Source organism: Zea mays, chromosome 7 (assembly GCF_902167145.1).
Source record: "Zea mays cultivar B73 chromosome 7, Zm-B73-REFERENCE-NAM-5.0, whole genome shotgun sequence".
Taxonomy (NCBI): domain Eukaryota; kingdom Viridiplantae; phylum Streptophyta; class Magnoliopsida; order Poales; family Poaceae; genus Zea; species Zea mays.
In genome coordinates this window covers 71,635,708-71,658,776 of record NC_050102.1, presented here as the reverse complement: position 1 = coordinate 71,658,776, position 23,069 = coordinate 71,635,708, and the positions used below count along the sequence as shown (strand labels likewise).

At 43.0% G+C, this 23,069-nt stretch overlaps 1 long non-coding RNA gene across 1 annotated transcript; it reads right to left on the bottom strand.

Annotated features, from left to right (window-relative positions):
- Positions 1-407: 407 nt before the first annotated feature.
- On the bottom strand, positions 408-1,265 carry LOC103632408 (uncharacterized). The gene is made up of 3 exons (XR_555893.2): positions 1,185-1,265; positions 1,019-1,088; positions 408-477 (listed from the first exon to the last, which is right to left on the bottom strand). It is a non-coding gene; the product is annotated as an uncharacterized lncRNA (long non-coding RNA).
- Positions 1,266-23,069: the final 21,804 nt, after the last annotated feature.

The window sequence follows — 23,069 nt, the reverse complement described above, 5'->3', positions numbered from 1 at the left end:
CATGGTAATTACATCTTATTGCAACAAAAAAATCATTGCAACTGAACCATACAACAACCAATAAAACCGTTGCATTTACATATATTCAAACCCACAATTTATACGACAATGCATTTTGCATTTCTATTGGGTATAAAATGTTATGCAAAAGAATTATATTTTACATCAGTAACGTAAGAACCAAAATTGACAACCATAATATTTGTCTCTTGTCTCATATATTAACTATATCCATACCATAAATTGTAACAAATAGGTTGCACCAAATAAATAGTGGCCAAATACAAATTAATTTGATAACATAGCTCACAGTCACAACATCCTCATACTAGCTTGGATTGTGATAACATAGATAATAAACTACGCAGGACTAGCAAATTATTGGAAGTTTTTTTGTCATCGTGTATCCCTCCATCCCCTCCATTGATGCAAGCGATGGTTAGCTAGGCTGACGACGATATCACGACGACAAGGAACCTGTTGGAAGTGTTCAAAACAATAATTAGTAAAGCTACAATAACTTGGTTAATCATTAGTGGAAGACTACAACTGTAGTGCCTACAGCTACAACTACAGCACAACTCCTAGCAAGCAGCAACCATCAGCAAGCAGCAAGCAGCAACATGCAGCATGCAGCAGCAACAACACGCAGCAGCACGCAGCTAGCAGCGGCAAGCAACAAACAGTAGCAACCATCAGCAAGCAGCAAGCAGCAACACGCAGCAAGCAGCAAGCAGCAACAACAACACGCAGCAGCACGCAGCTAGCAGCGGCAAGCAACAAACAGTAGCACGCAGCAAACAGGAAGCACGCAGCAGCAAGCATTCTACTCTATCTCTACCAGAGAAGGCAGCTGCAGCACCAGCCTAACAAGAGCGAAAACAGGATACCAAATAAGCATGCTGCACAGAGCCACAAACATGTGTACTGCTCCTATGGTTACCTAAAATCTGTTTAGGCTACTAAAATCCATTGCATGCACAACTACAAAAGAAATAAAAAAAGATTGTGGACATACCTTAAACACACTTTGATAGAGCTTCTTAAGTTGATCTACCTTGCTTCTCGCTTGCACTTGCGGATTGTACCTATTATCATATTCAGGATTACAAAAACAAAACTATCAAAAAAATGTTGTAAAACAGTTTATATGATCATAATACAAGAACATTTGCATTCAATACACATTCGCTTCTTTTGTTGCCCCTTGCCTGCACACGTCTTGTCACAGCATTCCTTAGAGTGTAAGAGCTAATATAGTTTGCTAGCATATTGTCTTTCTTATTGTTTGTGTCTGGTGTACGAACGTTGTTTGCACTACTTGGTGCAGGTGCAGGAGGATCAGCTGGGATGAATTCAGGAGGTTTAGTAGGGACAACGGAAGAAGGATCGATTGGAGTGGTGCTTTCACGGTTGCTCTGCATTAAACAATTGATCAAACAATTTATGTTGCAAAAGTTTCTAATAGCAATGATGGTAAAAATACAAATATCAAATTTTATACCTGTTGTGCTACAGCAGCAAGGGCAGCAACCATTTCTTGCCTCATTTCTTCTCTAAGCACTTGTCTTTTTTTTCTTCTTCTTGCAGTGCTTGCATTTTTTCCTGGAGTATTCTTTCTCGTTCTGCAACCTCACACGCAAGTTTTTCATTTAACAACTGGACCTGACTTTCGAGTTCAATGTTTTTTGGTTGGTTGCAACCGTGGCACGAGGTTGTTCGAGGAACTTTGATTCCATCACTTGACTTCTTGTTGGATATCTTGATAGGTACCCATGACCATGAAGTCTGTTTGCCTTACATCCTGTTGTTTCCTTGAATGTTGTTTGGAAAATAGCATTTTCCTCTTCTCTTGTTAGATCAAATCTTTCTGTTTGATACATTTTCTCAGCTGCCTTCTCCTGAAAAGAACAATATAGTTCAAGTTAGCTCAATTCAAATAAGAATTGATGCCCAGTATTTTAAAGTATGTTTTAGTAGTAAGCTTTGTGATTTACTCACATAAATGCCACGTGAAGCCTCTTCCGACCATTCATCATTTTTACAATGAGTAATCATCCAAAGGGATAGATCGGTTGGTTCTATACCAGTTTCTGGATCTCTCTGTAATGTGAAGAATGTATCATACAAGTTTGTCATTAATCATGGAAAATAAAGTAGTGGTCATATCATTACCTGTTGAAAGCTTATTTGGGAAAAAGTTCTAGAACCCATTATATGCTTCGTTCTTTGTTTCTGACGGTTTTCCGAGTTCCGACTGCTTATTTTCTAGAAAATAATAATAGTTGGAAATGAATTAATAAATAAATCGCTAGAATCATCCATATTATGCAAGTGCCAATCGTTAAAGTAAAGGAAATGAAATAGCAAACCTGGAATTTCTCAGATCCAAAATACAACACCATGTAATGCCACTCGACGATGTCTACATCTTCAGGCTTGTTTTTCATCCTTTCAGCATAACTATTGTATGCCTTGTATGTTGAGCTTAACGTTGATCGCCATCCTTTGTATCTCTCCTTAGCAATAGACCAGATCTTTTCAAGCGCGTCCTCATTGGTTAGAAACTCCCACCTTCGCTATTTCAGTTTTGATATAAAGAGAAGGTTAATTGTCTAGTAATTTGGGAATAGTAGACCACTAATAGTTCTAGCTAACTGTTAGGGCTCAAGTAAAGAAATTTCACATACCAGTACGTCAGAGGCTATAGAAGATCTAACATTGAGCTCTATATCTTTCCACTTTTTCACTCCAATGAGTGGTGCCTTTTTCTTTGTAAACAATACGATTTCATCCACAAAAGTGCGAGCGTTTGGTCCTACAGGACCTCCAAGCTTAGATGAAAATTCATTCTTAAGTTTGTGATCACCGTTCTTGATTCGCTTGGTGGCTGACTAATTAGGAAAGCTAGTGGAAGACTACCTTACCCGAAAGGAGCAAGGGCAGTAGGGGAGTAGGCATGTAGGGAGGTTCTCGGGTTGATTCTACTGCGATGGTGGTTAGACGGGGGATTTGAGAGCACCTAGAGGGGGGGGGTGAATAGGTGATCCTGTAAAACTTAAACTTATAGCTACAAAAACTTGTTAAGTGTTAGCACAATTTATTGCCAAGTGGCTAGAGAGGAGTCTCAACAAAACACAATACCACAAGAGATCAAACACAGAGATGACACAGTGGTTTATTCCGTGGTTCGGCCAAGACCAATACTTGCCTACTCCACGTTGTGGCGTCCCAACGGACGAGGGTTGCAATCAACCCCTCTCAAGCGGTCCAAAGACCAACTTGAATACCACGGTGTTTTGCTTTGCCTTTCAATATCCCGTTTGCGAGGAATCTCCACAACTTGGAGTCTCTTGCCCTTACACTTGAGATTCACAAAGAAATACGGAGTAAGGGAGGGAATGAGCAACGCACACAAGACTTCAAAAGATCAGAGCAACAACACGCACACAAGCAGCAACAAGAGCTCGCAACACAACCCAAAGAGTTCACAACTCCACAAGAGCTCTATATGCTATCACAATGAAACGAATGCGCTAGATCGATGTCTTGGTGCTTAGGAATGTTGTAGGAATGCTTGGTATGCTCCTCCATGCGCCTAGGGGCCCCTTTTATAGCCCCAAGGCAGCTAGGAGCCGTTGAGAACAAATCTGGAAGGCCATCCTTGCCTTCTGTCGTCGGGTGCACCGGACAGTCCGGTGCACACCGGACACTGTCCGGTGCCCGATTTCTTTCCTTAAACGGCGCAGTCGACCGTTGCAGATCTGGGAGCCATTGGCGCACCGGACATGTTCGGTGCACACCGGACAGTCCGGTGCCCCCTTCCGACCGTTGGCTCGGCCACGTGTCTCGCGCAGATCGCGCGGCCGACCGTTGGCCCAGCCGACCGTTGGCTCACCGGACAGTCCGGTGCACACCGGACAGTCCGGTGAATTTTAGCCGTACGCCGTCGGCAATTTCACGAGAGCGGCCTCTTCGCCCGAGGCAGCCTGGCGCACCGGACACTGTCTGGTGCACCACCGGACAGTCCGGTGCCCCAGACCGAAACAGCCTTTTGGCTGTACACAGCCAACTCTTCTTCTTTTTGTTTCTAACACTTAGACAAGTATATTAGCACACAAAACCAATGTACTAAGGCTTAGAAACATACCTTTTCTCATGATTTGCACTTTGTTCATCCATGGGCATAGATTCACATTTAAGCACTTGTGTTTGCACTCAATCACCAAAATACTTAGAAATGGCCCAAGGGCTAATTTCCCTTTCAATCTCCCCCTTTTTGGTGATTTATGCCAACACAACATAAAGCAGCTAGAACAAGTGCAAAATCACTTCAAATAAAATAAATTCGAGTTTTATTAAATTTTGGCATATATGGATCATCCTTTGCCACCACTTGGTTTGTTTTTGCAAATCAAACTCAAATCTCTATCTCTAAGTCAAACACACATGTTGAAGCATAAAGAGAGTCATTCCAAAAGAGATTGATCAAAGATTTCAAAAACTTCCCCTTTTTCCCATAATCAACATTTCAAAAACTCCCCCTTTTTCCCATAATCAACATTTCTCCCCACAAGAAACCAACTTTTGATAAAAGAGACAATACAAGAGTTTTGACAAACCAAAAGCTCTATTCTACTATTTTCAAAATTTCTCAAGTGGTAGCTGATCCATTTATTGCTTTGGCCTTTATTTTCTCCCCCTTTGGCATCAAGCACCAAAACGGGATCAATTTTGGCCCTTTAACCCCATTGCCTTACCAAAATCTTCAATAAGAATACAAAGGCAATAAGAGTACATAAGATGAACTTGGAATAAGTTACCCTCTCATCGGAGTGCAGTGGAAGTCTTTCATGGTCCAAGTCCACCTTTTCCCTTTCAAATCTCCTTTGAGACTAAATCAAGCATAACTCAAGCATATGGTTAGTCTCAAGGGGTCAAGTTGTAACACATCTCCCCCTAAACATGTGCATCACTTTGCAACTGACTTGTGAGGTCCAGGGAGTGTTTGTACAACTTGAGCACCATAATAAGCAACAAAATGCAGAATGAACATGATCAAAGGCATAAACACATGTATGCTATAATTCAATCCAAGTTCCACGAATCTAAGACATTTAGCTCACTTCGCAGCCTGCAAAAGGTCTTCTCATCTAGAGGCTTGGTAAAGATATCGGCTAGCTGGTTCTCGGTGCTAACATGAAACACTTCGATATCTCCCTTTTGCTGGTGGTCTCTCAAAAAGTGATGCCGGATGTCTATGTGCTTTGTGCGGCTGTGCTCAACAGGATTTTCCGCCATGCGGATAGCACTCTCATTATCACATAGGAGTGGGACTTTGCTCAGATTGTAGCCAAAGTCCCGGAGGGTTTGCCTCATCCAAAGTAGTTGCGCGCAACACTGTCCTGCGGCAACATACTCGGCCTCAGCGGTGGATAGGGCAATGGAGGTTTGTTTCTTAGAATTCCATGACACCAGGGACCTTCCTAAGAATTGGCACGTCCCCGATGTACTCTTCCTATCGACCTTACATCCAGCATAGTCGGAGTCTGAATATCCAATCAAGTCAAAGGTAGACCCCTTTGGATACCAGAGCCCGAAGCAAGGCGTAGCAACTAAATATCTAAGGATTCGCTTTACTGCCACTAAGTGACACTCCTTAGGATCGGATTGAAATCTAGCACACATGCATACGCTAAGCATAATATCCGGTCTACTAGCACATAAGTAAAGTAATGACCCTATCATTGACCGGTATGCTTTTTGATCAACGGACTTACCTCCTTTGTTGAGGTCGGTGTGTCCGTCGGTTCCCATCGGAGTCTTTGCGGGCTTGGCGTCCTTCATCCCAAACCGCTTTAGCAGATCTTGCGTGTACTTCGTTTGGGAGATGAAGTTGCCGTCCTTGAGTTGCTTCACTTGGAACCCAAGGAAGTAGGTCAACTCGCCCATCATCGACATCTCGAATTTCTGCGTCATCACCCTGCTAAACTCTTCACAAGACTTTTGGTTAGTAGAACCAAATATTATGTCATCGACATAAATTTGGCACACAAACAAATCACCATCACATGTCTTTGTAAAAAGAGTTGGATCGGCTTTCCCAACCTTGAAAGCATTAACAATTAGAAAGTCTCTAAGGCATTCATACCATGCTCTTGGTGCTTGCTTAAGTCCATAGAGCGCCTTAGAGAGCTTACACACATGGTCGGGGTACCGTTCATCCTCGAAGCCAGGGGGTTGCTCCACGTACACCTCCTCCTTGATTGGCCCGTTGAGGAAAGCGCTCTTCACATCCATTTGGTACAACCTGAAAGAATGATGAGCAGCATATGCTAGCAAGATACGAATTGATTCTAGCCTAGCCACAGGAGCAAAAGTCTCCTCGAAATCCAAACCTGCGACTTGGGCATAACCTTTTGCCACAAGTCGAGCCTTGTTCCTCGTCACCACTCCGTGCTCGTCTTGTTTGTTGCGGAACACCCACTTGGTTCCCACAACATTTTGCTTAGGACGAGGCACCAGCGTCCAAACTTCATTTCTTTTGAAGTTGTTGAGCTCCTCTTGCATGGCCAACACCCAGTCCGGATCTAGCAAGGCCTCTTCTACCCTGAAAGGCTCAAAAGAAGAGACAAAGGAGTAATGTTCACAAAAATTAACTAATCGAGATCGAGTAGTTACTCCCTTGCTAATGTCACCCAGAATTTGGTCGACGGGATGATCCCTTTGAATCATCGCTCGAACTTGGGTTGGAGGTGCCGGTTGCGCTTCTTCCTCCATCACATGATCATCTTGTGCTCCCCCTTGATCACACGCCTCCTGTTGATGAACCTGTTCATCGTCTTGAGTTGGGGGATGCACCATAGTTGAGGAAGAAGGTTGATCTCGTTCATCTTGTTCCTATGGCCGCACTTCTCCAATCGCCATGGTTCGTATAGCGGCCGTTGGAACATCTTCTTCATCTACATCATCAAGATCAACAACTTGCTCTCTTGGAGAGCCATTAGTCTCATCAAATACAATGTCGCTAGAGACTTCAACCAAACCCGATGTTTTGTTGAAGACTCTATACGCCTTTGTATTTGAGTCATAACCTAGTAAAAACCCTTCTACAGCTTTGGGAGCAAATTTAGAATTTCTACCCTTCTTCATTAGAATGTAGCACTTGCTCCCAAATACACGAAAGTAAGATACATTGGGTTTGTTACCGGTTAGTAGCTCATACGACGTCTTCTTGAGGAGGCGGTGATGGTAGACCCTGTTGATGGCGTGGCAAGCCGTGTTCACGGCATCCGACCAAAAACGCTCGGGGGTCTTGAATTCTCCAAGCATCGTCCTTGCCATATCGATTAGCGTCCTGTTTTTCCTCTCTACCACACCATTTTGCTGTGGTGTGTAGGGAGCGGAGAACTCGTGCTTGATCCCTTCCTCCTCAAGGAACTCCTCCACTTGAAGATTCTTGAACTCGGATCCGTTGTCGCTCCTTATCTTTTTTACTTTGAGCTCAAACTCATTTTGAGCTCTCCTGAGGAAGCGCTTGAGGGTCCCTTGGGTTTCAGACTTATCCTGCAAAAAGAACACCCAAGTGAAGCGGGAAAAGTCATCAACAATAACTAGACCATACTTACTTCCTCCTATACTTAGATAGGCGACGGGTCCGAAGAGGTCCATATGCAGCAGCTCCAGAGGTCTTGAAGTGGTCATCACATTCTTGCTGTGATGTGCTCCTCCCACTTGTTTACCTGCTTGACAAGCTGCACAAGGTCTATCTTTTTCGAATTGAACGTTAGTCAAACCTATCACGTGTTCTCCCTTTAGAAGCTTGTGAAGGTTCTTCATCCCCACATGTGCTAAGCGGCGATGCCACAGCCAGCCCATGCTAGTCTTAGCTATTAAGCATGCATCTAGACCGACCTCTTCTTTTGCAAAGTCAACTAAATAAAGTTTGCCGTCTAATACACCCTTAAAAGCTAGTGAACCATCACTTCTTCTAAAGACAGACAGATCTACATTTGTAAATAGACAGTTATATCCCATATTGCATAATTGACTAACCGATAGCAAATTATATCCAAGTGACTCTACTAAAAACACATTAGAGATAGAGTGCTCATTAGAAATTGCAATTTTACCTAACCCTTTTACCTCGCCTTGATTCCCATCACCGAATACGATTGAATCTTGGGAATCCATATTCTTAACGTAGGAGGTGAACATCTTCTTCTCCCCCGTCATATGGTTTGTGCATCCGCTGTCGATAATCCAGCTTGAACCCCCGGATGCATAAACCTGCAAGGCAAATTTAGGCTTGGGTTTTAGGTACCCAACTCATGTTGGGTCCTACAAGGTTAGCACAAATATTCTTAGGGACCCAAATGCAAGTTTTGTCTCCCTTGCATCTTGCCCCTAACTTCCTAGCAATTACCTTTCTATCCTTTCTACAAATAGCAAAGGAAGCATTCAAAGCATGATATATTGTAGGAGGTTCATTCACTACTTTCCTAGGAGCATGAATAATATTCTTTCTAGGCGTAGCATTTTTCCTAGACATATTTCTACCATGCATATAGGAAGAACTGGAAGCAAACATGGCATGAGAAAAATCATCGTACGCATTATAACTCCTATAAGCATTTCTAGTTTGTCTCCTATCATGATACAAAAAGGCATGGTTCTTTTTAGCACTAGTAGCCATAGGGGCCTTCCCTTTCTCCTTAGTGGGAATGGGAGCCTTATGGCTTGTTAAGTTCTTGGCTTCCCTCTTGAAGCCAAGTCCATCCTTAATTGAGGGGTGTCTACCGATCGTGTAGGCATCCCTTGCAAATTTTAGTTTATCAAATTCATTCTTGCTAGTCTTAAGTTGGGCATTAAGACTAGCCAATTCCTCAGTTAATTTAGAAATTGAAACTAAATGATCACTACAAGCATCAACATCGAATTCTCTACACCTAGTGCAAATCGCAACATGTTCTACACAAGAATTAGATTTACTAGCTACTTTAGCATTTAAGTCATCATTAACACTCTTTAAAGTAGCAATGGTTTCATGACAAGAAGATAGTTCACTAGAAAGCACTTCATTTCTTTTAACTTCTAAAGCATAAGACTTTTGTGCCTCTACAAATTTGTCATGCTCTTCATACAAAAGGTCCTCTTGTCTTTCTAAGAGTCTATCTTTTTCATTCAAGGCATCAATCAATTCATTAATTTTATCTACTTTAGTTCTATCCAATCCCTTGAACAAACTAGAGTAATCTATTTCATCATCACTAGACTCATCATCACTTGAAGAATCATAAGTGACATTGTTTTGATTACATACCTTCTTCTCCCTTGCCATAAGGCATGTGTGACGCTCGTTGGGGAAGAGGGATGACTTGTTGAAGGCAGTGGCGGCGAGTCCTTCATTGTCGGAGTCGGAGGAGGAGCAATCCGAATCCCACTCCTTTCCGATATGTGCCTCGCCCTTGGCCTTCTTGTAATGCTTCTTCTTTTCCCTCTTGTTCCCGTGTTCCTGGTCACTATCATTGTCGGGACAGTTAGCAATAAAATGACCAAGCTTACCGCATTTGAAGCATGATCGCTTTCCCTTGGTCTTAGTCTTGCTTGGCTGTCCCTTGCGACCCTTTAGTGCCGTCTTGAATCTTTTGATGATGAGGGCCATCTCTTCATCATTGAGACCGGCCGCCTCAATTTGCGCCACCTTGCTAGGTAGCGCCTCCTTGCTCCTTGTTGCCTTGAGAGCAATGGGTTGAGGCTCATGGATTGGGCCATTCAACGCGTCGTCCACATACCTCGCCTCCTTGATCATCATTCGCCCGCTTACAAATTTTCCGAGAATTTCTTCGGGCGACATCTTGATGTACCTAGGATTTTCACGAATATTGTTCACCAAGTGAGGATCAAGAACGGTAAATGACCTTAGCATTAGGCGGACGACGTCGTGATCCGTCCATCGCGTGCTTCCGTAGCTCCTTATTTTGTTGATAAGGATCTTGAGCCGGTTGTATGTTTGTGTTGGCTCCTCGCCCCTTATCATCGCGAATCGTCCGAGCTCGCCCTCCACCAACTCCATCTTGGTGAGTAAGGTGACATCATTCCCCTCATGTGAGATCTTGAGGGTGTCCCAAATCTGCTTGGCATTGTCCAAGCCGCTCACCTTGTGATACTCGTCCCTGCACAAGGAGGCTAGCAACACAGTAGTAGCTTGTGCATTTTCATGAATCTGTTCATTAATAAACGAAGGGCTATCCGAGCTATCAAATTTCATTCCACTTTCCACAATATCCCAAATGCTTGGATGGAGAGAAAATAGGTGAGTACGCATTTTGTGACTCCAGAATCCATAGTCCTCTCCATCAAAGTGAGGAGGCTTGCCAAGTGGAATGGGGAGCAAATGAGCATTTGAGCTATGCGGAATGCGCGAATAATCAAAAGAAAAGTTTGAGTTAACCGTCTTTTGTTTGTCATAGTCGTTGTCGTCGTTGTCCTTTTGGGAAGAGGAAGATTCGTCGCTGTCGTCGTAGTAGACGATCTCCTTGATGCGCCTTGTCTTCTTCTTCTTCCCTTCCTTCCGTCTATGACCCGAGCCAGAGTCGTTAGGCTTGTCATCTTTGGGCTCGTTGACGAAGGACTCCTTCTCCTTATCGTTGATCACGATTCCCTTCCCCTTAGGATCCATCTCTTCGGGCGGTTAGTCCCTTTCTTGAAGAGAACGGCTCTGATACCAATTGAGAGCACCTAGAAGGGGGGTGAATAGGTGATCCTGTAAAACTTAAACTTATAGCTACAAAAACTTGTTAAGTGTTAGCACAATTTATTGCCAAGTGGCTAGAGAGGAGTCTCAACAAAACACAATACCACAAGAGATCAAACACAGAGATGACACAGTGGTTTATTCCGTGGTTCGGCCAAGACCAATACTTGCCTACTCCACGTTGTGGCGTCCCAACGGCCCCTCTCAAGCGGTCCAAAGACCAACTTGAATACCACGGTGTTTTGCTTTGCCTTTCAATATCCCGTTTGCGAGGAATCTCCACAACTTGGAGTCTCTCGCCCTTACACTTGAGATTCACAAAGAAATACGGAGTAAGGGAGGGAATGAGCAACGCACACAAGACTTCAAAAGATCAGAGCAACAACACGCACACAAGCAGCAACAAGAGCTCGCAACACAACCCAAAGAGTTCACAACTCCACAAGAGCTCTATATGCTATCACAATGAAACGAATGCGCTAGATCGATGTCTTGGTGCTTAGGAATGTTGTAGGAATGCTTGGTATGCTCCTCCATGCGCCTAGGGGCCCCTTTTATAGCCCCAAGGCAGCTAGGAGCCGTTGAGAACAAATCTGGAAGGCCATCCTTGCCTTCTGTCGTCGGGTGCACCGGACAGTCCGGTGCACACCGGACACTGTCCGGTGCCCGATTTCTTTCCTTAAACGGCGCAGTCGACCGTTGCAGATTTGGGAGTCGTTGGCGCACCGGACATGTCCGGTGCACACCGGACAGTCCGGTGCCCCCTTCCGACCGTTGGCTCGGCCACGTGTCTCGCGCAGATCGCGCGGCCGACCGTTGGCCCAGCCGACCGTTGGCTCACCGGACAGTCCGGTGCACACCGGACAGTCCGGTGAATATTAGCCGTACGCCGTCGGCAATTTCCCGAGAGCGGCCTCTTCGCCCGAGGCAGCCTGGCGCACCGGACACTGTCCGGTGCCCCAGACCGAAACAGCCTTTTGGCTGTACACAGCCAACTCTTCTTCTTCCTGTTTCTAACACTTAGACAAGTATATTAGCACACAAAACCAATGTACTAAGGCTTAGAAACATACCTTTTCTCATGATTTGCACTTTGTTCATCCATGGGCATAGTTTCACATTTAAGCACTTGTGTTTGCACTCAATCACCAAAATACTTAGAAATGGCCCAAGGGCTCATTTCCCTTTCAGGATTCCTATAATTGCTCTTCCCATAAACTGTAGCGGGTTTTCGGAAGCTAGTGGAACTTTGTAAAGGCCTCGTAGTGTTGCCCTGCCTCGCTTCCTTGGTAGAGGTGTATGGGAGTCGCGATCCCTTGGCAGATGGGTAACATGACTTGTGGGTATAGGGTACAACCTTTCCAGAGTGTAAAACTGGTATACTAGTTGAGCTCACGGTCAAGAGCGGCTCAGGACTCTCGCATGATTAAATTATGGAACTTAAATTCAAGTTGTCATTTGCATTGCATGGGATTATTTATTAATTTTGTTCTATTATTTACTATGGTTTGGTATTTACTTATATTTAGTAATTGCTAATAAAATTTGACCGACTTATTAAAAGCAATGCTCAACTTTGACCTCTATTGTTGATCAGCCTTACACATCACATGAACTCCCACCTTTGGTGAGTTCATGCCACATTATTCCCCACAATGTGTTGAGGGATGAACATGTGTGAGCTCACCCTTGCTGTCTCACACTCCCCCCACAAGAGAAGAACAGGTGGTTCAAGAGGAGCCACACAATGAGGAGTTTGACTTGATTTAGGTGGCGTCTCCCAGTTGACTTTATGGCGCCAAGGATGGATCTTAGTTCGTTTTATATTTATCATTTATTTTGTAAGACTTCCGCAATGTAACAAGTACTCTGATGTTATTGTGACATTTATTTCTATACACTCTGTTATTATATGTGTTGTCTTCTTTAGCGCATATATGAGATGCACCCGGCTTTGTCCCTTAAATCTAGGTGTGACAGAAGTGGTATTAGAGGAAATGTTGACTATAGGATGAAACCTAGATAGAAATGGACAAAACCCTTACCTACTTACCTTACTCTGATTCATTTTATGCTAATCTTTTCTTGATCCTATCTCACCTTTTGTTGTTATACTCTTATTATTCTTATCTTTTCTACTCTAAGACAAGATGGATTTCACACCATGGGATCCTACATTTAAGACCTTTTTAAGAGATAGGAGACCTAAGACAAAATTAAAACTATCTTCTCTATTTAAAAATGTTGGGTGATTGTGCTGATGATAAATGCCTAATTTGCTTCTTTGATTGATTGAAATATTATAGAGGGACATCATATCATCTACCATCATAAGGTAATGTATTAGCTTTAGTAGGTAACTCACTAATCTACTTAGCTAATAAATCCCCCAAAGCAACATGATTCATAATTACTTGCCTTGTCTACAATTCTTTCTTCCCATATGTTTCTAACTCAGATGGTCAATACCAGGAAGGGTGGTGGAATTGATCTACCCCCCCCCAATCGACACAGTCGGAGGATATTTAGACAACTACAACCACAACAAGCAAGGATGGATCCTCTGAATCCTCCACCAGCTAGAGCTAATCTCGTAGTTGTAGCCCAGATGCGGATAATGGAACATATGGCCAATACTATGGCGGATATGCACGCGCAGATGTGGTAGGAATGCCAAGAGATGCACCAAGAGAGGGAGGAGATGCGCCAAGAGCAAAGGGCGCAACAGCAGCAAGCACCACTGCCACCACCACCACCACCACCAGTTCCACTCCGGGACAAGCACCGGGAGTTCATGAGCCACAAGCCACCGACATTCGCCTGCTCTCCAGATCCTCTTCACGCTGATGATTGGCTGAAGTCTGTGGAGAATATGTTGATTATTGCCCAATGCTCTGACCAGGAGAAGGTTCTCTATGCTTCTGGTCGTCTGACTGGTCCTGCTGCTGATTGGTGGGATTCTTACATTGCTGCCCACGATGCTGCTGATACTATCACATGGGTGGAGTTTGCTACTCAGTTCAGGAAATACCACATACCTGCTGGATTGATGAAGATTAAGAAGAAATAGTTTTTGTTGCTGAAGCAAGGAAGCATGTCAGTCAACGAGTACCGCGATAGATTCATTCAACTCTCAAGATATGCACCTGATGAAGTAGCTAAAGATGAGAGGAAGCAAGAGCACTTCATTGAAGGACTCAATGGACCTCTATAGTATGCTCTGGTGGCTCATACATTTCCATTGTTCCATAGGCTGCTCGACAAGGCCCTAGCTATTGAACACAAGTGTGTTCAGCTGGGAGATTTGAAGAGGAAGGCGATATCCCAGGGTCAGGGAAGCAGCAGCATTCGTCCTCGCTACGTTCCACCCCAAGGTACACCAGTTTGCACTGGAGGAGGCCAGCGCTTAGCTCAGCACACACCCCAGGGGACTCCACCGACTCGTTAGGCTGCCCCCACTAGCACCCCGGCGAAATTCTCAGGACAGAGTGCTGGTACCACATGCTACAAGTGTGGTAAGACGGGTCATTATGCTAATGTTTGTCCGCAGAGGATTGCTACTACTCCTGTGTAGAACAAGCAGCAGACTCCAAGATCTGGCAAGGGATTCTCTATTGCCAGGGTTAATCAAGTCAGCTTTGATGCTACTGCTGAAGGAGCTGACTTCGCACTTGGTATGTTTTATATTAATGCAATTCCTGCAACAATATTATTTGATTATGGTGCTACATATTCATTTATGTTTGCTCGATATGCCAATACAAAGGAGTTACCACTGCGAAATATGAAATCACCAATGATAGTAATTACACCTAAAGGGCCTGTTGAGGCAAACTATATGACACATAGATTGACATTGACAATTATGGGAAGAGAATTCTGGGCTACCCCTATAATATTAGAGGAAAGCAGTATAGATCTTGATCCTTGGTATGTCATGGTTAAGATAGGCAAAGGTCGTTATACAATGTGGTAGGGGTACTGTAGAACTCACCAGCCCTAAAGGAGAAAGATTTGAAGTTGAAATTGCAGTAACTACCACTACCAGACTTGCGGTATTCTTAGTAGATGGGAAGTTTGTTGGTGACAACATCCGTGTGGTTAGGGATTTTCCGGTTGTCTTTCCAGAGGAGTTACCAGGGATGCCACCAGATAGGGAAGTTGAGTTTGTCATTGATCTCTTACCTGGGACCGCTCCTATTTCTAAACAGCCATATAGGATGTCCATAGAAGAGTTAAAGGAACTTAAGAAGCAGTTAACGGAATTACAGGAGGCTGGGTACATTCGTCCGAGTTCCTCACCTTGGGGAGCACCGGTTCTGATTGTACAAAAGAAAGATGGATCACAAAGGATGTGTTCGGATTATAGATCCTTTAATGTTGTTACTGTGAAGAACAAGTATCCGTTACTTCGTATTGAGGATTTATTTGATCTGATGAGAGGAGCAAGGGTTTCTCGAAGATTGATCTCCGATCGGGTTATCACCAAATGAAGATTAGGCCATCTGATATTCCCAAGACAGCTTTCTCAACCCGATATGATTTATATGAATTAACATTTATGTCATTTGGATTAACTAATGCACCAGCCTATTTTATGAATCTGATGAATAAGGTGTTCATCGAGTATCTTGACAAATTCGTCGTGGTATTCATCGACGATATTCTTATTTATTTCAATAGTGATAGTGATCATAAGGAACATCTGAGATTGGTGCTACAAAAGCTACAGGATAATCTACTCTATCCCAAGTACAGCAAATGTGAGTTCTGGATTGACGAGGTGCCATTCCTTGGACATATCATTTCTAATGGTGGGATATCATTGGATCCTGCTAAAGTCAAGGAGATAATGGCGTGGAGCATACCCACTACAGTTACTGAAGTTCGGAGTTTCTTGGATTTGCAGGCTATTATCGGCGATTTTTGAAGGATTTTCAAAGATTGCTAAGCCTATGACCTCACTTCTAGAGAAAGGTAGAGAGTTTAAGTGGGACGAGAAGTGCCAAGATAGCTTTGATCAATTAAATATGAGATTGATGTCACCCCCAGTGTTGGTTATGCCAGATCTATAGAAGGGATTTGACATTTATTGTGATGCATGTGGCCAAGGCTTGGGATGTGTACCTCAAGGTGTCACCACTTCGTGGAATGAAGAGATTTAAAGTCAAAGGCAAATTATCCCCTCGCTTTATTGGACCATTCAGAACCTTTAGGCGAGTTGGGGAGATAACATACCAACTCGAGCTACCTGATAGTCTATCTGATGTGCATAATGTATTCCATGTGTCTCAACTTAAGAAGTGTCTCCGTGTCCCTGAGGAACAGTAACCAATGGAAGAGCTCAGTGTTCAAGGTGATTTGGCTTATACGGAATATCCTATCAAGATTCTTCATACTTTGACTCGAGTTACAAGAAATAAGGTGATAAAGATGTGCAAAGTGCAATGGAGTCACCATGGAGAAGATGAAGCTACTTGGGAGAGAGAAGAGCTTCGCATAGAATTCCCCCATCTTTTTCCTAGTCCTTCCCAAATCTCGAGGAGGAGATTATTGTTAAGGGGGTAGGATTTGTAATACCCAAAAATGTATACAATGAGTATATAGTTGACCTCCTTATTTTTGTGTGCCATATGTTCATCATAACAAGAGCATACCTATAATTGAGAGTGATTAATTAAAACAAATGATACTAAAATAGAATATGCATCATGCTGAGGTTTCATTTTGTGTGCATTTCGTGATATTATAAAAATAATGTAAAAAGAAATATGTTGATACCCCAAATTGGAATTTGAATTCTAATGGAAATTCTATAATTTGAGAAGAGAGGGAAAATACTATACAAATAGGATATAATAAAAATATAAATGAATTAAAATTCAGTTCATATGGTTATGTAAATGTAGACAATTAACCTGAGTTTGAACTTCACACAAAAATAGATTCAAATTTGAAATCTAAATTTGAAAAGGAAGAAAAGAGAATGAAAATAAAATAAAAAGGGAAAACCTACCTGGGCCTCGGTACTTCATTTCCGCCCACCAGCTCCTCACTCATGCACGACCCAATTCTCCACACCCGCGCGCATGCACCTGACAAGTGGGGCCCGGCCGTCAGGTTCGAAGCACACCCACGTCGCCCACTCACCTCACTCCCCCGCGGGACTCGCGAGTCATACGTCGTTTCACGCCCACGTTGAGACCCCGTCCTTACACTACGTTTGGGGGCCCACCTGTCACCAATCTCCGCGTGGTCGCGGCAACAGAACACGAGCACTCCGCGGCGAGCTCCTTCCCCGACTCCGTCGACGCCGTTGCTTGCGGAACTACCCTTCGCAGACCATAAAGCTTCTAGGCGCCTAATCTTCCTTCCCCTTCTCTATTTGTCGCGACCCAACCCCTCACCAGACGCCACCAGAGAGAGCGGGATCAAGTTGCGCCGCGCCGCCGGTGAAATCTCTCAACGCCAGTGTCTCATTCTCTGCACATGGCCATGTGGGTGCGCCGGTGCCCGGTTGATCCGTCCGTGCCCTCGGTACGTGCTGGCCGACCCTGAATCGGAGGGAATTTCACACCGAAGCACATGTATGGAGCGGAACTACCCCTCTCCGTGGTCGGCTCACTTGCGCAGGCAAATCCTGGTAAGAACCCTTCGCCTCGACTCGCCTTCATTGCCACAACGTGTGGACCAGCCGAATTAAGTTTTCATGCGCGCGGTTCGGGGATTAACTTCGCCGGCGAAGGGCCTCATCGTGGCGGCGTTAGTGCCGTGCGTCAGACTGCCCATGGGAGAAGACGACTATGGCACCGTACGATTCTCTTCGGAAGGCTGTGATTAGATGATGTAGTACCCCTTCGCGAGATCCATTTCGATCGTAGTATCGGTGATCGGGTGACCGGATGGAGTCAGAGTATAGGAGATTTTAGGCCATTGATTACGAATCCCGTGGTCCGCCTTGCGTACCGGTTCAACGATCGCAGATCTAATCGTGGCAGTCCATTACCGATCCGACAGTCAGATATCCACGATACCGATTCGGTCGGGGATCTTTGCGTAAGAGACCCTGCGCTTATCAGAAAATAACCCGCAGTCTAGTTTAACAGTGCGCTGAATCTTAGGAATAATTGCGCAATGGCCCATGCACTTCTCTGTTTTAATGCGCCCGGTCCAGAGAGTTATAAAATCAGGGAAAAGTAATTAGAAAAGGAATTTTAATGTAAAAATAAATCCCTATAACTTATTTAATTCATAGAAAATTCATACTTAGTCCAAATTATTCCATTCTAGTTTCTATAATTTTGTAATATTATTATTTATCAAATAGTGCCACTGTTTTGACCTGAAAGCCGCATTGAAATTGATATACTAATTAATCGTGTATAAATCACATAGAACCTTTAGAAATTCATAACTTAGAATCCATAATTCCAAAATTAATGATTCATGTTCGTATAATCTTATTTTCATATGTAGATTATTAATATGTATTTTGTATACATGTTTGGTGTTATGTTAATTTCCTCTTTAAACTATGCTTGTTTGTATTGTGGCGAGTAGAAGAGTTAGTGGCTGAGGATCCCAGGGTTCAGCAGATAGAAGTTGCTGAGCAGGAGCTCATTGAAGGCAAGTTGTGCCCTTGACCACTTTTATAACTCAATAATGTTCTTTAATACCACTTATTCATGCATAGGTTTAATTTTGATGGTGCCCAATAGGTCACCCTAGTCTGATTATCTTTTACCTTGTTTATCCCTGAATCATTTGGGTAGTTTTGCTATTGCTTTATATGTTTTTGGGTTAATATTTCATTATATCCATGTTCCAATTATTTTGTTATGTTATTTATGTTCATGTCAAAATCGTTAATTTTAATTGGAACATGGAGCTTAACTTGAGAAACACGTGCCACCAAAAGGGTGGAATGGGACGTCCTTGGCTGACTAATTAGGAAAGCTAGTGGAAGACTACCTTACCTGAATGGGGCAAGGGCAGTAGGGGAGTAGGCATGTAGTGAGGCTCTCGGGTTGATTTTGCTGCAATGGCGGTCTGACGGGGGATTCCTACAATTGCTCTTCCCATAAACTGTAGCAGGTTTTCGGAAGCTAGTGAAACTTTGTAAAGGCCTCATAGGGTTGCCCTGCCTCGCTTCTTTGGTAGAGGTGTATGGGAGTCGCGATCCCTTGGCAGGTGGGTAACATGACTTGTGGGTACTGGGTACAACCTCTGGAGAGTGTAAAACTGGTATACTAGCCGAGCTCACGGTCAAGAGCAGCTCAGGACTCTCGCATGATTAAATTATGGAACTTAAATTCAAGTTGTCATTTGCATTGCATGGGATTATTTATTAATTTTGTTCTATTATTTATTATGGTTTGGTATTTACTTACATTTAGTAATTGCTAATAAAATTTGACCAACTTATTAAAAGCAATGCTCAGCTTTAACCTCTATTGTTGATCAGCCTTACACATCACATGAACTCCCACCTTTGGTGAGTTCATGCCACATTATTCCCCACAACTTGTTCAGCGATGAACATGTGTGCGCTCACCCTTGTTGTCTCACCCCCCCACTGAAGAAGAACATGTGGTTCAAGAGGAGCCACACAATGAGGATTTTGACTTTATTTAGGTGGCGTCTCCCAGTTGACTTTATGGCGCCAAGGATGGACGTTAGTTCATTTTATATTTATCTTTTATTTTGTAAGACTTTCGTAATGTAATAAGTACTCTGATGTTATTGTGACATTTATCTCTACACACTATGTTATTATATGTGTTGTCTTCTTTAGCGCGTATATGAGATGCACACGGCTTTGTCCCTTAAATCCGGGTGTGATAGATTTCACATGTAACTCATACAAATAAGTAAAACTGAAATGGAAGAAACACGGGTATCTTATAGATCTTATGATCCAAACATTTTTTATGGTTTTATACGAAAATATGTTGTGCCTCCATAAAATTTCACGATTTTTAGGCTATTTATGTATTATTAATTTCTTGTCGTAAAAATCATCAAAATACAATTAAATCCATAAAATATTGTAGCGTCAACCGAAAATTACAAATAAGTTACCAATACTAATAAATAGTCTATAAAAAGATAACTTAAGTTCCCACATGGATATAAACTTAAGCCCCACATAAAAATGATAAAGTCTATTAATTTGATATAAATTTGGATATTATTTCTATGATTTTGGTCTAAAGATGTGTTAAACAAAAAATTAATGTACTACAAAGTTATAGATCTCTTCGAGCTCTACAATTTTTATATAAACTTTATCTTCATCCGATTTCATATGCAAAACTTATGATTTTATAACTATGTTACACAGAAAAAGAAAAATGGGTACCCATATCCGACCCGAATATCTGGGTATTTACCGGGTAGTCCTCGCTCCTCCGAAGCTGCAGTATCCGGATATTACTCGTATCCGTCCCGAATATAAAAATACCCGAAGTTGTATCCGAAAAAACGGGTATTTGCATTATCCGTATCCGGTACCCGACGGGTATACTCGACCCATTTTCACCCCTACTAACGCTTTTGCTCCAAGCATGACACCTAATGGGCGAATGAGGCAACACTAGACTCTAGAGAAGGTGGTCCTTCTAAGCGAGCTATGCTAGCAGTGTCCAAGCTAGAAGCCGCTCGGAATCCTCATCGTCGATGTCCACGTCCTCATCTACTTCCATGTCCTGATGCATCTCTTGATGATGCATGTCCAGGTGCTTGTTCACCTCCTCAAGATGTTGTTGGCTAGTCTGGAGCTGGTTCTCTAAGACTTCAATGGTGTGGTTCCATTCCTCCACTTGCTCTTCAAGCTCGTGGATTTGGGTGCCCATCTGCTCCGTCTGAAGACCCTTCTACACCAACTCGGTAGACAGGTCTACCACAAGATCTTCTTTGTCGCCGATGGTGACCTTTGCATCCTGCACTAGGCTAGTCAAGTGTGACATAGCCTCATGCTGCAAGGCCTACAGGCGGTATAGTGCACTCATGCACCGAACCATCAGTCGAGCGGTGGGTCCAGGGTAGATTGCTCACACATCCTTAGCGTGGTAACCCCGATCCTTACACATTAGGTCATCTTCCTTCTCAGCGAGGAATGATCCGATGGGGTGGGTCACCATCTCCAGAGGACGAAATCCGAAGAAGGTCGTCAGCACATGCATGGTTGCGGCCTCTGTGGTGTCGTAGGCCCGAAAACCAAGGGTCTCAGAGTCCAACGAACGCCACCCTTACTGCAAGCGATGGGGCTCCAAGGCTAGCCACACCTTACAGCGAGGCACTCCAAGCTCCTCAAACAGCTGCACTATGTACTATGGAGGTGTAAGGTATCCTGCCTCCTGTAGTACCTCCCATAGAATGAGGGTCAAACCTCCTATGCAAGGCTATCAGTGTGGAAAGGTGTGTCTCCTCCCTCAGTGGGTGTGGGTAAAGCCATATGTGCGAAGGTGAGTGTAAGTAAGGTGGAAACAAGAAAAGTACTAAGGAAAAAAGCAAAAACTCATAAGGGTGTGGTCTTCCTTGTCGTTGACTAAAATTTTCCTTAACAATTTAAGATCCTATCATATTTTCAACCGATCATTTTAATGGTTTCAGGCAACTCATCTTTTATACAACATTTTGTTAATAACTGGTTTTTACTGTAATGATGATGTACAATGATGCATGCATGATTGACCTATGTGTCCTCTCATCAAACATACAAATGTAATATCATCGTTTTTATAATAATAGCAGCCTACATCAGAAGGACAAGGCATAGTTGATCTATCAAATAAAATATTGTCCAAATTACTAAGCTCACAAAGATAATCAAACTGAATATAGCCCCAACTATTTCAAGAAGAGAGCAACTTTAGTTCTTCAGTTTCGTTTGCAATGCAAATGACATGTTCCTTTTTGGCCAAAATGTTTGGTTCAATATCAAATGTAACATGTTCATTTACTAGTTGTTTCCTGAATATAAGTGAACTATCCCACAACTCTTTTGTTGGTCACTTGTTCTCAAATGCTGTGAATCAAGAACAAGGCAACACAATTGTTAAATATTAAGGACCTTCGTCCTCCGAAGCATTATCTTCTTTTGGATATAATGTTCTTCAGACAAAGATCGTGAAGGACACACCTTCATCATTTATGAGAATAAGAATCCATAGAGATAATATATGTTATCCATTCATTCATCCATATATTTATTTCATGATATATACATGAAGACAAACATAATTTAGATTACATTGATACCTTCGGCTTGCTTGAAGGTGTGATGCAAGAGCGATTACAATCCAGCGAGAACAATACGGGGGTACTGTTCATCTATTTATAGGCAACCGCAATGGTACGTATGATGTTACATTTATGCCCTCTACGATTACATACAAAGTTTACAAAATGTCACAAGGGTAACACCACCATTTGTATTTAATAACTTGAGCAACACCTTCTCCTTGCATTGTCTCATTGCTTCGTCGTGACGAAGCCCGCTTGATGAAACATGCTTTGTTGTGCTTCCCCTTCATTATGCCAGAGCCACGTTGTCTACCCCGTTTTCACCGTGACGAAGCTTATTAGACAAAGTATGCTTTGTTCCTCTTGTGTTATTCCAAAGCTTTTCTGACTGATGAAGCTCCTGTAATTTTTAGTAGTATGGTGAAAACAAATAGTTAGTCGTGTTTTTGAGGACCTTCGGAAAAGGTAGGCCCCCAACAGTAGCTCCTCATGGTATTATTTTTTTCTTTGTAACAAAATCAGACTGTGAAATGAACAAAGGCCTTTAGCTGAAGGTCTGAAAAAACACTTGTTGTTTGCTAGAATAGAGAAACATTTTGCATTGTGGGCACCACCACTCAGTGGTGCTTTGTGTAGATATACAAGGGCTTGCGCTGAGAATATTTTTCGTGCTATCTAGCTTTATGATGTGCTTGTCGTTTTAGCTTTCTTCCTCTGTGACCGCAATTGTTTTTTGAGCTTTGGCTTTCTGTTGTAATCATCACTGAAATGGCCGAAGATAAGAAAAGCGTAGACTCCACGCTTGCTAGTTTCTACGAAGCCATGGAGAGGAGCAACGTTGAGAAGGTCACTGATGAAATGTTAGCTAGGTTGTCTGGGAACTCTAGCGACAGCGGGAGTTTTCATATTCAAAGTGAGAACAAAGATGTCGAAAATCAACCATGGAGGCCAAGTCATGTTGTTTTCGGGAAATCCACTGTTAAGAAAGGGCAAATTGAAGCGCCGAAGGGCAGATATTTCCATGATATATCCATAGTGAGGGCTCGAGGAGAGAGCATTGTTCTTC